The following is a 12964-nucleotide window of genomic DNA, read 5'->3' on the forward strand; positions in this document are numbered from 1 at the left end:
CCCTCATCAGACTATACCTTCCCAAGATGCCTTGCCGTTGTGGGTGAGAACTAATGGGACAAAGCAGATAATGGCTATTTTCTCCTAGAGGTAACCTCCCATCAGAACAAAGCATTAATAATCACTGATTGTTACACCTTTTCCCTTGCCAGCAGGGGTCGGGGGCAGGCTATGGCTCAGTTAGAAGGAGCGGCTTAGCAGCTTGCACTGTGCTGCAGAAAAGCCAGGAAGCCAAGGCATTGGACCCCAACATCTGCTTTTCCCAGAGCTGAGTTTTGTTGATAGTTGATTTTACACCAAATAAGCGGGAAGGAAGCTGATTGAATGCAGAGAGAATCAACTCCATGCAAAACATATGGTGACCACAAGGAAGCCAGATGAGGTGAGGGGTAGACTGTCTAACCTAACACTTCACAGGAAAGCTGAAAAATGCACCGTGGCAATGGGTGAAATGTCGGGAAGCTGAGAATGACCAATAATTTCATTCATTCATTATAGAGATTCTAGGAGCCCTGTGTGAACCACTGCAGTCTGTAGGACTCCAGTTGCAAAAGCAAAATTACCTGCAGAGTAGGGATGGCACGATTTTAAGAGGAAGACTTAACTGAGGATGTTTGAAAAAATTAAATTTCTCACCTAACACCCTACCTTACGTGTAGGAAAGGAGTCCAAAATGCTTCTTATTAATGTTGTTACTGTTACCTAAAAACTGGGTTCGCCTCTTGGTGGGTATTGAGCCAATAGACACACCCAAGCCAAAGATCGGGAGAAGGAAGGATTATTACTTGCAGCAAATAAGGAGAACGTCGGGGATCTTTTCTAAAGCAGTGTCTCCCCTAACAGCAAAATTGGGGAAGTTTTAAGCTAAGAGTACTTGCATATTCATGAAGAGGCTAGAGCAGGTGAGAATTCAGCATAAAATTGAGGCAAAAATCGAGAGAGTCCAAGCTTTAATTGATTGAAGTCAGGAGGGTCAACATCACAATTCCATCTTCCACCTGAGAGGGGCCCTTAGTTCCTGCAGAACTCAAAGATACATTATTATTATGTATATCCCTTGAGGAGGAACTAGGACTCCGCTTTATCATTGCACTACTCTTTGACTGCCTTTTCTTTGTTCCTGCATTCCTTTGTTCCCTTAATATCGTTGATTCCTGAGACCTGTTCAAGGGGCATTGTGGCCAGTCTTAGATCACTAAATGGCTTAGACCAAAATGGGTTCTCTTATGTCAAGAAAGCCATGCCTGGTTCTCTTTTTCCAGGGACTCTCCCTAACCTAGCTGCTTACACTACTTGCCTTTGTTTAGCTTCCCCCAGCAGTGACCCTGGGAGAAGAATCCAAATATAAAGAGTTTATTTGAAAGGTGATTCCAGGTAGCACCAGTAGGGCAATTTAGGAGGTGAGAATGAGGAACGGTAGGCAACCATTAAATGTTGCATCATCTCTCAGTCCTGGGCAAAACTAATGTCCATCTTACCCAAGGAACATGATATTCTCGTTAAGGATCTAGAACATTTTTCTCTCCTTTGTGTTATGGTCAAGAACCATTGTGAAGGGTCTCCTCTCATGGAACAATGTGATGGTGCACTAATAAAATGCGACAGACTTGTTCCCTACCCTCTGAGAACCTCTAGCCCTAAATGATCAATCAGCCGTTACCTACATCTAGTGAAAAAGACTCCAAGCCCATGTTTAAGAGAGTAGGGTACCAATCTGGATTCTGTTTTTATCTAGCCATGTCAACTTAAAAGGACTGTTTAATCTCACTGGGTCAAAGTTTATCTGTCCTGTTAAATAATAAAATGCTGTCTTACCTACCAAACAGAACAGTGTGATGTAAATAAATTGCAGATGTGAGAATACTTTGAAAAAGGGAAAGTGCTAAATCAAAGTTAGGTGCTATTATTAAGAACTTTCACACAAAACCACATGAACAAGTTCAGCTGAATACAGGGAGAACTACAGGGCCACAAAAAGCCAGGACAGCTGGGTCGTGGGGTTGATCTGCAAAGGCTTTTGAGAAGAGCACGTATTCATTTAGTAGAGATTATTACACGATATCTTGGACTTGTATTTGTACATAATTATGGTAATTGAACAGCTTTGCAATCAAGATGGAATAAGAATGCATGACACTTTTCAGCCTAAGATAACATAATAATGCCTGAGAACATGTATAGAATATACTAACTCCAGGATTGAGAAGAAATGGATAAAATAGGCAAAGAAACCAGCAAAGTTCATACACTATACAAAAACACAGTTAACTGGCAAATATAATAGGAAAGTCTGTGCCCAAGCAAAGAGAATTGAAAAGGGAACATTTTATAGATTATTTCTGTAAGCAGGCAAATAGATTTTGGTGAGCCCTGGGATATGAGAGCCATCTGCACTTACTGTCTAGCAGAACTCACATAAGGGTCAAAGCACCAGGAATAAATGTGAGCCAGGGAAATACCTTCTCAGAGCTGTGCTTGGAAGTGATTTTAGGAGGTGCTAAGCCATTGGACCAGTAGCTTTCCAACATGCCCTGGTATCATTACATTAGGACTGAGGATTGAATGGTGATGAATGGATTCTCAACCGCCTAATCCCAGTGACATCCAAACATGTGAGTGCCAGATCCTGCCTAATTGGCATTTGGCTCAGCAAAGTGAGGCTGGTGGCCATGCTAGCTGGCAGGCACATTGTTCAGTTTGCCCATCCTAACTGTGTGATGATTCTGTAAGGATTTATAGGCCATCTGTCTTCCAAGGCATAATTTGTCAAGACTTCTCTGTGCTTCCAGGCTTTGAAAGATGTTATTTGCATGTGTTTGGCTATTCCTTTTAAAAGGTAACCTGCATTTTTTTTTTTTTTTTTGCAAAACCCACAAAACAATGTCATATTTTCTGTTTGGCATTTCTGTTGTCCTCACATTGGCATAACACATTTTTTTCGTTGTATTTTATTTTTCTTCCTACAAGTTAGACTCATGGATTGGAGAATAAAAATGTTAGAGGGTGCCTTTGAATTACTTGTGGAGATTAGAATGTAAATTGAGTCTGGAAAAGAATTTTAGATCTTGATAGACAAATCCAAATCAAAGAGCTAATCCTCACGCCTCTACTAGATGGGTCATTTGTCCTGCCTGAGTCCAGCTTCTTTTAACAAAAAGATTAAAGTCACACGTTTTAAAGAGATAAGTAAATCATGGGAAAAAGCTCTTCCTTGGTCACATTCAGGGCTATTTTTAGGACTAATCCACATTGCCTCAATGGAAGCCAACGGCTACAGAGGCAGGATCCTCTCCTTTCATCATCCTTGTTCCTCATCCAGGCCAGTGCTGGGAAAGTTATGTGGATAAACATCATCGGTCGCACTCACCACCATCTGCCTTCCCGTTGCCCTGGCACCACCTCCAGATCCAGCTCTCACACTGAGTACCCCCTGTGACCTTAGAAAAGTTGCTTACCTCTCTAAGCCTCAGGTTGCTCATCTGAAAATGGGAAGTAAAAAGTACCTCTCTTATAGGATTTCTGTGCCTGCCACATGGTCAATGCTCAGGTACTGCTAGCTCTTCCTGTTATGATGATGATGATGGTGATGATGATGAAGATTATGATTTACCTTCTCCTAGTACTAGATTATGTGCTGTACAGCAGGATAGCATAGTAGTTAATGGCATGGAACACAAAGCCTGACTTTGGGTTCAAATCCCATTTTATCCACTTGTAAGCCATGTGATCTTGGGCAAGCTACTTGAGTTTCTCACCCATAAAATAAGCATAAAAGTAGTACCCACTTCATAGAGTTATTATGAGGATAGAATGAGTTAATATTTGCATATAGTAAATAGTATATAAAGGCTTATAAAATAACATATGGGAGATAGACTAAATTCATGAAGCTCTTCAAAGGCTGGCTCTCTCTTCCTTTACCATCCTGCTTGCACATGTATAAATATACTTCCTTTCAAGTCAGAATCCATTCTTTTTTTTTTTTTTAAAGTAGTGTGTTTGTAGACACAGCCAGCCACATTTTCTTTCTTTGACTCTCCACAGAATTATTTTTCACTTTAGCACTTCGCCACTGTTACCTTACATCTGCTTTTAGGACGAACGAGGTAGCAGTTCCATGTTGGTGCTTTGATGCCATGATGAGGTCATTTCCAAGGTAACCATCCCAGTAAAAAACACACACTGAACAGGAAAGAGCCTGACTTTCAAAACTTTCTAGTCACTTTAGTAATGTGCCATGAATTCTGTTTAGAGATTAGCTTGTGACCATGCCCTGCTGTCCTTTTCCCTTTCCTGGTCACAGAGCCCATGTAAAGCGTCATGTGAGAGTCTGGTGCTGAGGACTTGCCATCAGGCTCATCTGTGCAATAAGGAGCATCAGCTTTTGTTACACAACCTTATTGAAAGTCACTTTCATAAGCTTCTAGGTAGAAGGTGAGGGCTATGGATTTATTTCAGATAAACTTCTTACTTGTGAATTTCAAAAGAAATTCTAGCATTGCTGAGCAAAGATGTTAGAAGGAGAAAGTATTGACAGGGCGGGTAACTTGTCATTTCAGTGTCATGAAGGACAATCAGCTCTTTCGTTGTTTAAGGATTGATTTGTTCTGTTGTGAATTATCTTAGTCCCCTATTTCTATTTTGATGGCTTTAGACATTTAATACTGTCTGATTAGTGCTTCTGCCAGGGACTAGGCAGAGGGAGAGAGTAAAGATAAAACTCTCCTTCTGTTCCAGCCACTGGGGAACACCAGGGCTTGGAACTTTCTAGACCATCTCCTAGAAAGGAGCCACAGGCTTCTCTCTTCAGGACTTGGGATTTCCCCTAGGCTTGGGGACAAGGAAGCCTTTGTAGAAGAGTGCCCTCAGAACCAAGCCGAAAAGGTACTCTTAAGTTCTCCCTTCTCTTCCATCCCTCCATTCCCTGAGACAAAATTAGAATGCTGTGTTGCTGCCTGTATTGGAGAAGAGTGAGAGGGTCTTGGAAAGTATAAGGGAGGAAATATTTTGTCTGTTAAATACTCCCGCCTGATAAATACCTGGGAGCTCTGGCTGCCTCTGTGACTGACTACATTCTACCTGGGAAAAGACACAGCAAGGAAAACTTGACTGACAAATTATCCATATAGTGCCATCTATGGTGAGGTATTAGTCACTGCATACTTCTCACCAAAAAGATTTGAATGAAAGACAACCAAGGAGATCCACGATAAGTCCCTGACCAGGCAAAGCAGGTCTATAGCAGAAGACCTTCAGTTTCTCCCATCTGATTTATTTTACCTAAAAATAGTAGGATCAAAAGGATAAAGCATGTGAAATCTGATTTTTTTAACTTAATCAACAAACTTCTGCAGTCTGGTATAGTAGAGAAATCATGGATCATCAGGATAAATAGAATGAATAGTCTAGACGTATTCAACTAATTAAACTCTCTGTTGAAACCACACTAAAATTGCATTGTATTTTTTTAAGGCATAATCTGGCAAGGGTGGATATAATAGGGTAAGAGACAATAATTACACAATTTTGGCAACGATCTATAGGTTTACAGCTATAACACATCTGAGGAAACTGATCATAGGTTTAGAGTTACAGCCTAGAATAAGGAGGGTTGGTTGACAGCTGTTTAAGGAATAGTCTCCCACCTGGGAGAAAACTAAAGGTTTCCCTTCTGGAGACAAGAAAGCAGAGGGTCTGAGGATAACACAATCCCAGGTGAAGTCAGGGATAGTATTTGAAAGCAAAGAGATAAAGTGATTGTAAACATTCTGCCCCTTCCCCCATTTGGCTCTGGAAGGCTGGCATCCAGGCCTTTATTTTCCTGGCAAGTGATTAAACAGATCTTCTCTCAGGACTTGATCGGCTCAAGAAGAAAGAACTAAAGGTATTGACATTAGGGCTTACTCCAAAGAGACAAAGACTGATCCCTCTACAATGAGGCCTTATTAACTCTTACACTTTGCATGTTCATATTCAGATATACAGATGCTTTGAATAGTCCAATCAGCTTTTTAGTCCACCCATTTGAAATATGAACAGGCAATTAAAAATCACTAGACATATGAGGAAAACTTACTTAAAAAGTAGAAGTAAGCAAAAATAAAAGTAACCTTAAGGAAAACAATGACTATGTAGTGAGAAGAAAATTCTAAATATACATATATCATTAATATCCTTAGAAAGATAATAAAACATATTGAACCACTGAAAAAATAACAATGCTATTTTTTGAAGAAATGTCAAAGAACATAAACTGGCTCTTAGACATTAAATAGAGGGTAGCAGAAACAAAACACTCAAAGAAGGGTTGGAAATAAGGTGTGGAAAGCTCCCAGAGAGTAGAGCAAACAAATAAAATGAAAAATTGGAGGGAGAATATATGAAAATGTAAAATTTGATCAAATAATATTCCAGAAGAAAGAGAACAGAAATTAGCATAGAGATAATTTTTTTTTTTTTTTTTTTTTTTTTTTTTTTTGCGGTACTCAGGCCTCTCACTGTTGTGGCCTCTGCCATTGCAGAGCACAGGCTCTGGATGCAGAGGCTCAGCGGCCATGGCTCACGGGCCCAGCCACTCCGGGGCATGTGGGATCTTCCCGGACCGGGGCACGAACCCGTGTCCCCTGCATCGGCAGGCGGACTCTCAACCACTGCACCACCAGGGAAGCCCCAAGATAATTTATGAAAATGTTCCAAATAGAAGAATAATAGCTTTCAGACTACAAAGGCTTCAAGAGTGTCCAGCACAGGGGATAAAAATAAACCTATACCAAAGCACATCATTGTGAAGTTTCCAGAAACTGGAACTTAATAAGATGCTAGAAATTTCCAAAGAGACAAAATAAAAAAACAGGCCACATATGTTTTTAGGATGATGAAATAGTAATTCTTCAAATCTCTTAACAGCCCACTAGAAGCTAAAAGACAATGAAGCAACTTTTCTCACAAAAATCTAAAAGAAAATTTTCTTAACCTACAATATTATACCCAGATAAACTAGCAATAAAGAATGCAAATGTCATAAAGCCATTTTTAGACGTACAAGGCTCAAAACACTTAACACTCAGGAACCCTTTCTCAGGAAGCTACTGACAAATGTGCTCCCACTGAAATGAAAAGCTAACTATGAAGGAGGAAGATGCGGTTTACAAAAAATAAAAGAGATTCAACAAAGAATAGAATTTAAAAAAATGTTAATTGATTAATCTAAATTGGATTAGGTCATAAGACTCTAGGAAAGGCTTCATCAAGTAAATGAAACTGGGAGAACAGTTGTGCCTGAACATATTGCAAAGAGGTTTAGATAACTGTGTCTTCTTCCTGGAGAGACTTAAGCTGAAACATCTTTTCTTAGATGCCTGGAACATGAGGTCAAGCTGGAAAGTTCTGTTGGAAGTAGGTTTCAAGAAGTCAATTAATAAAAGGGGTCAGGACCTGAGAAAATGGGAGAACCAGTCCATAAACCTCTTTAGACTGTTCCATTCTGTTCTCCAGAGCTCCCTTTTCTGGACACAGATCCTCCTCTTCTTAGTTGTTCCCAAGGCCTGGGACTTCCCTGGTGGTCCAGTGGTAAAGAATCTTCCTTCCAATGCAGGGAACGTGGGTTTGATCCCTGATTGGGGAACTAAGATCCCATGTGCCACAGGGCAACTAAGTCCACGCGCCACAACTACTGAGCTCGTGTGCCTCAACTAGAGAGGAGCCCCTGCACCACAACGAAGAGACCGTGCACTATAACAAAAGATCCCGCATGCCTCAACGAAGATCCCACGTGCTGCAACTAAGACCCGACACAGCCAAAAATATAAAGATAAATTAATTGTTCCCAAGGCCCATAGGATGGTCCCAGGTTTAAAGAAGGCAAGGGAGTAGCTTGTTCCCCAGTATATATTCAAAGGCCTTGGCATGCACTTGTAAGCATGAAATGCATCCAGCTCTATGTCCCTGGATATACAGCAAGATTTAAAAGCATCCCTGGGAGGTCTCATTTTGTCACAACAAAATTTCAAATTTTTGTCTTCCTGACATTTTCAAGAGGACACAAGTGGAGCCTCAGTCATCATCTACCCCAGGGGAAGGAGAGAGGCAGAAGGAGGCAGAGGTACAGTTCCTGGCCATGGTATATGTGTACAGCTGCCTGACATTTGAGAGCTTCTCTGCAGCAAAGATATTGTTGAAAAATGACAAGCCATATAAATGGCCATTGGGACCATCATTTTGTCATGCCACTTTCCTCTCGTGTCCCTTTGAAGATGGTTCCTCCCCATTGAAGTCAGATCTTTTCACATTTGACCACCAGCCTTCTTTTTTCAATATACACTAGAACTTCTTTTGAACGAAAAAGCTTCATAGAGCAGTGTTTTCTCCATTCCTTGAGACTTATATTTTTCCTACTTTGGCTCTAAGTGGTTCAAATAATATAAATGCTTATAAAGATCTTTAGGTGTCTTTATATGAGTGGCATGTCCACTTGGAAGCATATCAGTCTTTTATTAAGAAAATATAGAAGGGACTTTATTTTTAGCCTTTGTCAGCTGGTATTATCCTTCTGAACTTAACTTTTCTTCCTGTTGTTTTTATTCCAGAAAATCATCACATTGCTTTTAATTGTGGTTTGATGTTTCATAATCTCATTCTAATATGGACATTTTGTTTTAATTTAGCTGGTAATCATCCAGAGTGTATTAAACCACTTGAATTCATAGAACTTTAGAGCTGAAAGAGACATAAGAGCCCATCTAGTTTTCTCATCCTATGGTTGAAGAGTTTGTCGCTGATCAATTACTGCTGGCAGGAATGGAAGCCGCATTTCTTGTACTGTTACTAAATTGACTGGTTTAGAAAAACAGTGTTTTCCCCATCTTAGTTCTTAAGGCTTTTCATTTTTCTATGTACCTCAGTGGACCTGAAAAAAAATCTTAAGCAGTTTCGCAAAAACAGTGACGGGTTGGTGGAAAAGTACTGATGCATTTAAGTCAACAGCAACAACAGTATTCCAGCTGTAGGTTACATGCAACAAAGGAAAATCCTCTAAGGGTCTGTTTTCGTCCAAAAGCCTTTACTGGTCAGAACTATATTTTTAGGCTAATTCATTATGCCAAAAACATCTACATTTTTGCAAATGAACTCTTGACCCCTCAGCTGATGCCTTGCAACTTATAAACTTCCAACTCCTGATCTTTACTTTTTCATTGGCTTTTCTTGACTTTGACATATCTCTGCCTAGTCATTTGATATATCAAAGTCTTGCACATTTGCTCCTTTAGTTAGCAAGGCAAGCTTTGGGGTTGAAAAGTTGCTCTGCCTACTTGCAGTCTACAATCATATTCTGAACTGTCCTCCAAACTCATATATTGTTCCTATTCAAAGTTAGGTAAATTCCTCAGCTGGGGATTTTTAAATTATTTGATACAATTCATTGTAAATAAAGCTTACAAACACTGATTCACCTAACTCTTGTTTTTACTAATTTTAATCTATGCTAAAAACTCTGTTAAAATCTTTGACTCCTAGGAAATAGTAAAGGTAGAGAAGGTAACCCAAAGATTATATTAATTGACCTATAGGACTTTAAGCAAGTTTATATTCAATTTAGCAATATTTTAATAGGTTTGGGGGGTAGGTTGCTGACACACATATATGTATGTATCAATATCCCATAGGCTTCTTTGAAATGGGTTTGTCGTCATCCTGATTTTCTCATTAATGAATCAAATAAAACTTTGACACATGTTCTTTGGCATGTTGCAGAGCATAACTAAATTATAATATCCTGGTTTGAGAATAACAAATATATAGCTTGCATACCCCCACTTTTCTGTCATGCATTCCATGACCGACATCAAAATTATTCACAAGCGTGGTTCAGAATCTTTCTCAACACACGTGCCCGGAAGGCACTAGAGACAATATAATGGAAATCCATGCTAAAATTAGAATTAATTTGTCATCCATGCCATATTGGCATATGTTTTGTTTTAATTGCTTTTAAAAGTTGCTGATCACACCAAGGGATATTTATTCCCAAGATACCAGACACAAACACAGCCTCCACCCGCACCATAAAGATGGTATGTCTTGGTCACACCATATTGTATTGCTGTCATTTGCATGCCTTTAGAAGGAGCATATACTTGTGAGTTTTCCTTGGGTACACTTTATTCCAGGAGTCACATTACTTTCTTTTGTTGGCCCCTAAAGCCACTTGCATTTATTGCCTGTCCTTTGAGGAACAGCTGTGGTTAGAAATTGTGATGTATGAAACTGTCATTTGCATAGGTTAAAAACACCAAATATTAATAATTTCATATGATTTGACCTAATCAGATAAAAGAATCAAAATTATGCCATCTTTAGTGATCTCCCAGTTTCAAAACCATTTATTTTCTCTTTTGAATCACTAATTGTCAAAGGTAAGTGCTGATTTTACAGCTACAGTGCACAGAGAATTGTGGTATATTCCAAGGATGACAAAGATAGAAACACACATCCTGCTCTGGAGGAGCGCATGCCTGCTGTTCAAGGGGTGAATGGTCTTATTTTCTATTAGATTATGAGCTCTTTGAAGGCATAGTCTGTGCTTTGCTCTGCTTTATTTTTCTGTGTATTCATCACATTGCAGGCGTTCAATAAATGTTTGTTAAGTGAGTGGAAGGTAAAGAGATGGGAGAAGGAAGGGAAAGAGGGAGGGAGGAATAGACACTCGTTTGAGAATAAGGTGACAAGATGGCGATAAATCAGAATAAAATGATAATTGTCCACAATGCAGATGAAGGATCACCCCAAACCTCAAACAGAAGACTGAAAGTCACTTAACAACAAAGTAAATAAAATAACACCCATTTTTCTATTTTAAAAAGTGCCAGCTCTCGAGTGCCAAAGCATGGAAATACCCAGGACCCGGGACTCCAGTAACACTGATGCTCGAGAGGACGGGCCACCTGGCTTCTAAAGCTTAATTTAAGCATCTCAGATCTTCATCTTTTGTATACCTGCTCTATGATTTTCGTTCCTACCGATGAAAGGAACGAAAAGGAAGACGATGAAGAAATCAGATTTTTTTTAAAAATACTTTATCTCTAAATGTTTTATGCTCCAAAATATTGTTGAAAGCTATCTATTGAGATAACTTTGGCCCTAAGAGGCACTGACTTTGGTTTGTTTCCAAAAATTGAAACCAGTCTGAAAGAGTATATGCATTCCACCATAAATGAATTTCAAAAGAAGGTTTCAAAGGCAATAACCAAAGTGTTCTCATCAATGACAGCATGATTGGAACCATCACCTTGGTAGATGATGGTTATTTGGAGGTATAAACTATGGCATCTATAAGATTTTTCTTTTTGTAAGATACAGCTCCACTCGTCAAAAGCCAATAACCAAATTTTTTTCTATTTATTTATTCCTGGAAAATATTAAAGGTGATTTAGCTATAATGTTTCCAGAATTATAGAACATACTCATCAGTTATTTTGAGAAGCTTATTGAATGTAAAAAGATTTACACTGTGGGTAAACAGTAGTGCTAGCTTTTCCATTTGCAGATGACACATCTCTTACCATTCAAGAATAAATAATGCTCAAATCAATGAAAATTAGAATTATTAGATATCGTGTTTTTACCTATGAGTTTGGCATAGGGGTGAAGAGAAGGCAAACCACTAGTGAAAGAGTAAATTGCTAGAACTTTAACAGAAAGCAAATTGGTTATGTGTAGTAAAAGCTTTAAAAATATGCATAGTCTTTGAACCAGCAATTCTATTTCTGGAAATTCATTCTCAGGAAATAATTAAAAGTTTGTACAGAGATTCAACTACCAGAGTATTCCATACAATGTCATTTATACTAGTGAAAAATGAGAGACAACTCCAAAGATAATGGAATATTACTTAATCATGTGATGGCTATATATTTTATAATATATAAAATGTAAATGTTATATAATTATATGACAGTGTTCATAATATATTGTTCAGTTAATATAAACAAAAGTTTCTAAATCATATACAGATATATAGGATTGCAGTTTCATAAAAGAATTACACACACACATGCATACACACTTTTTTTTTTCTGGAAGCATATACAACAAGATTTTAATAGTAATTGTCTCTGAAGGAAGAGTTAGGCATGTTCAGAAAAGTTCTACTTTTCCTCTCTGTTCATCTTATTTCCTAATTTTTCTTCCATAAACATATACCACTTTTATATTAATACAAACTTTTTCAACAAGGAAAAAAACTTACTTCCCTCTAACATTTACTAGCAAGATCTTTACTGCTCACAAATGCACTGGTGATTGTGTTTGTTTTGTTTGTTTGTTTGTTTGTGGCTTTGATTGTTAAGGTTGAAGAGACAAACTGTGATGATGAACCAAAATCATGAAGATGGCCCTTTCTATGTACTACATAAAATTCACTTTAATATAGAATTATCTCAGTATTTAGTAGTAGTCACCTCAGAAAGATTACAACAGAAGAAAAATTCTAAATACAATCTGAATAAACTAACTAAAGTGTGAGTCATATTTCTTTCATTTGAAGTAAAGTCATTCTAAATAAGAACTTTAAAGACCTTCCTTTTTATGAGCATTCAAATTTTTATTCCTCAGTATGGTCATCTTTATTTTCTGTTTTAGAGATAAAAAATCATTATTTGAAAACATTTTCACTTTAGTTTAAATAATAAAACCACTTGTGAATAACTCTTTTAATTATAAAAGTTACATATTTTCATGATAGAACATTGGGAAGTGCACTCCTAATTCTATCACCTAGAGATAAGCACTAATAACATTTTGCTGTCCATACGCAAAGTTGATAAGCATTCTTATATTTAAAAACAGGAGATCGGTGTTCAGGTATTTAACTCCTCTGAAAGTCTGTGATACTCATGTAACTACATTTTCCTCTATTATTTCTGGCATTTGGAGATAAATGTAGTGAAATAGCATGATCCTAGACTAC

General features: G+C 38.2%; 1 protein-coding gene across 2 annotated transcripts in view; it reads left to right on the plus strand.

Annotated features, from left to right (window-relative positions):
• The window catches only part of PLCB1 (phospholipase C beta 1), a 682368-nt gene that overhangs the window by 500819 nt on the left and 168585 nt on the right, over positions 1-12964 (plus strand). The gene's annotated exons all lie outside the window — the stretch shown is intronic.

This window comes from Delphinus delphis, chromosome 15, assembly GCF_949987515.2.
Source record: "Delphinus delphis chromosome 15, mDelDel1.2, whole genome shotgun sequence".
Taxonomy (NCBI): Eukaryota; Metazoa; Chordata; class Mammalia; order Artiodactyla; family Delphinidae; genus Delphinus; species Delphinus delphis.